The 3,487-nt window shown below is 41.0% G+C and overlaps 1 long non-coding RNA gene across 1 annotated transcript; it reads right to left on the reverse strand.

Annotated features, from left to right (window-relative positions):
- Nucleotides 1–712: 712 nt before the first annotated feature.
- LOC109477963 lies at nt 713–3,159 on the reverse strand. The gene is made up of 4 exons (XR_002140702.1): nt 3,047–3,159; nt 1,826–2,112; nt 1,626–1,691; nt 713–1,079 (listed from the first exon to the last, which is right to left on the reverse strand). It is a non-coding gene; the product is annotated as an uncharacterized LOC109477963 (long non-coding RNA).
- Nucleotides 3,160–3,487: the final 328 nt, after the last annotated feature.

The raw sequence follows: 3,487 nt of genomic DNA on the forward strand, positions 1-3,487 counted from the left end.
CAAAAAGGGTTCACGAGAACCAAACAACTGATTTTAAGAGGCCCCGAAAATTAAAATAAGGTTAGATTTTTGATTTTAGAAATATTACAGTAAATTTAAACTTTCTGTCTTAGGAATTTTTTATTTTTTAACTAAAACTCGACTTACAGTCAAAAGAAGAGCTAATAACGCCGTGTTTTAACTTTAAATACCGATAATTCATAATCGCGGCCATATTTAAAAAATCCCTAAGACAGAAATCTGCGGAAATCGTTCCTCTTCCAAACAAGCCCTCAATGAGGTAATTTGAGCGAATTTTGGGAATGGTTAAAATACCATGTTTGTACGCATGCTGTGCCACTTGGATATGGGGACCTGGATTTTATAACAGCGTAAACAAGAATTCTGACCTTCAAGGTCACCCACGATGACGGCAGTAGCTTCGTTACATGTTACATATCCACAATAAAATCACGACATAGATGTAATGTTTTAAAAATGGTTCATATTTGTGGAAAGGTGGATTTTTCCTGTTCCGTGGTTCCCAAGTAAAAAAGGGCTTGAAGTAGCCGGTTGTAGCGGCTTTACTGTAAATGACCGCGGGTAACCCCAGATCGAACGTCCGCTCTATTCGAATGACGTCATATCGGACAAGATTCGCGGGTTCGGGGGATTCGATTTCCATAGTAGCGGAGTGGGACTTTTGGGCCCAAATCTGACCATCGTGTGATGTGTCAACAACACATTGACACTTGGTGTAGCTAGGATGATACTGGTCTTCGATCCTTGCCAGTCACGGTTCTTCTCTGTTGTCAGGGCATTGTCTATTGTCTTCCATCCTGATAACATGCGAATCACAGCAGCCCCACATTTATTCATTACCATCTTCCAAAAATCAAGACTCATTGTTGAGTATCGCATACCTCTGATGTCTGGAGAGTTCAAGAATTTCAATGTTTCATGAATGATTTGGAACGTTAATCGAGATGTGTCCAGATTGCCTGAGTTTATGGCATGTATCAGTTCACTGATGATGTCTGGCCTGTCATGTTCCATCAGGATGCCTTGTGCCATCATCATCTTTGTGAAGAGGTCTTCATCTACGTGAAAACAAAAATAGACCATTACTATTCTAATTCTCAAGAAACTAATTTAAAGTCATCCACTGTTCTCCAGTGATACAGCTCAGAAATGCCCTGAAAATGAAAATTGTTTGTAAATAGTCAGGATCTCTTGCCTGGAAAAGAAGAACTGTGAACTTGAACTGAACATAACTGAGCTGAACATAACAGAACAGGTAACAGAAACAAATGTTAGTAATAAAGTGAAGCTATACCAGCAGATGTGATGGTTTCCTCAAAAGGGTCCCCTACACTGAAGGAGGGTGGAAAATAACACAAAATCATTAGTTCACAACTACAGATGCATGACTTTAACATTATAAGGGTAGCAATAACTTGCTGGGAAGGATGGAAGTACCATTCAAAGACAAGTATGTTATACTTCAACACCTAGACTATACTAGCTAATTATATAATAATAAGGACAATAAGGACAAAAGAAAAAAGGCTGAAAACCTAACTGCAACAAATTTATGCTATTGATTAAATAAACATATGACTTTGCACAATTACAATTCATCTTACCTTACTGAGATATCTTCATCCTCCCACTCGTCATCATCTTGTAGGTCAAACTGTGGTGGTGGAGTTCTGTGGGAAAGTCAGCAGAACATGTTTTAGGTATATCAAATATAGGAAATAACATGTACCTTTACAGCTTGATTCACCAAATCAATATCTACATACCCTATTTAAATATCAAGGTTTAAGATTTTAAACTTTACCTGTTACTTTGCTGTCCTGGAGAAAAACATAGGGACTTCTCCGCTTGGAGTGACATGGACTGGGGGTGAGAGGATGCTTCTTGTGGGAGTGACGTTTACTGGGAGTGAGAGGATGCTTCTTGTAGGGTGATGATACTGGAGTGTGTAGCTTCCTCTTTTTTTTAAATGGGCTGTTTGCGCAGGCCCCAAGAGTCTGTGAGACTTCTTGCAGTGGCACTCTTTCCTTTTGGTAGTACCTCAGACCTTTTTTTCCTACATGCAGTCTGCTTTTCTTTTTGCAACCCATTCTAAAGAAGCAAAAAAATCAAGTCAGTGACATGATAATTTCACTCATTTACTCACTGGATCAACAGCTGATTATAATTCAGTCCAACAGCACTGTATGTTGGAGGTTAAAGGGGAGTGAGACTTGAAATTCAAAGCCTGGTATACTATGCTACATATACTCCAAAGCGAATTCTCACTTTTTATATCAGTCTATCATAGATGTCGTTTTGCCAGCCTGACCATATGGAAATTTCGCACTGCAAGTTGATAAGCAATATTGTAACATACTTCTTTGCTGTCACAGTCAGATGCAAACTGCACACGGTCAATACATGAAGCTTTATTGGTTGAATAAATGCAGTACGATGGCAACTGTGAAGAGGTACATGTAGGTCACAAAAGATGTCCACATGGCTGGGAAAGCCAAATCAATTTGATAGGCTGATAAAAAAACATGAAAACTTGGGTTTGGGGTATATGTAGCATAGTATACCAGGCTTTTCAATTTTAAGATTTAGTTCCCTTTACAAAAAAATCAACAATATGGACTACAGCTCTTTATTCTCCAGTTTCAGAGGGTTTAATGTTTCTACAAATTAAAAAAGTACACTTATCTTTCCATCCTTGTCTTCTTTACAACAAAATCCTCTGCCACAGCCCACCATTATAATTCAAGTCACATGGATGACACAGTAAAGTAAAGACCAAAACTCAACGAACAAACTGCTGAACGTGTTCTGTATTCTGTATTAACTTACTTTATCACCTGGACAGTCCCATGTCATGTATTTCATAAATCCCCCCTCCCACCCATGCAGGGGAGCGTAGTAAGTGTGGAAACATATCAGATTAAACAGTGACCTGTTGGCTTAGCATTGCATACTTAACTTAATGAAGCCCCCAATACAAGTGAACTAGGTTGTGTGACTTGTAGGAAGGCATGCAAACGTTTACCTGAAGAAGCGGACGTGCCACAAGTGGCATATGGTATGAAGAGATGACAGCAACTTGCCGGAAAGAAGTCACTTCCGGGTTACCAGAGGTGGCTTCCGCACTAGACGAGACCACTGACGGGCCGTGAGGTAGGGGTAAACTTTTGAATGGGAAGGATTTGTGCAACGCCACTTGGCAGAAAGGTGGTCCAGAATGTTTGCCGGAGCATGGGCTACTTTAAATTTGGCGGCACAGCCTTTATTGTTATTTTGCAGACGATTTTCGTGGTGACTGTGAGCTGTGCCGCCATTGGGGGCTAAGCAGAAGGACGGGGGCAAAGCAGAATTGCGCCGGGGGCGTAGAGGAACGACGGGGGCGAAGCAGATTTTTTGCGGGGGCGAAGCAGAACGGGGCGGGGCGAAGCAGAACGGCGGGGGCGAAGAGGAAGGAGTTTCATGGGGG

The sequence above is a fragment of the Branchiostoma belcheri genome, unplaced genomic scaffold (genome assembly GCF_001625305.1).
Source record: "Branchiostoma belcheri isolate BF01 breed outbred unplaced genomic scaffold, Haploidv18h27 scaffold1051, whole genome shotgun sequence".
Lineage (NCBI taxonomy): Eukaryota > Metazoa > Chordata > Leptocardii > Amphioxiformes > Branchiostomatidae > Branchiostoma > Branchiostoma belcheri.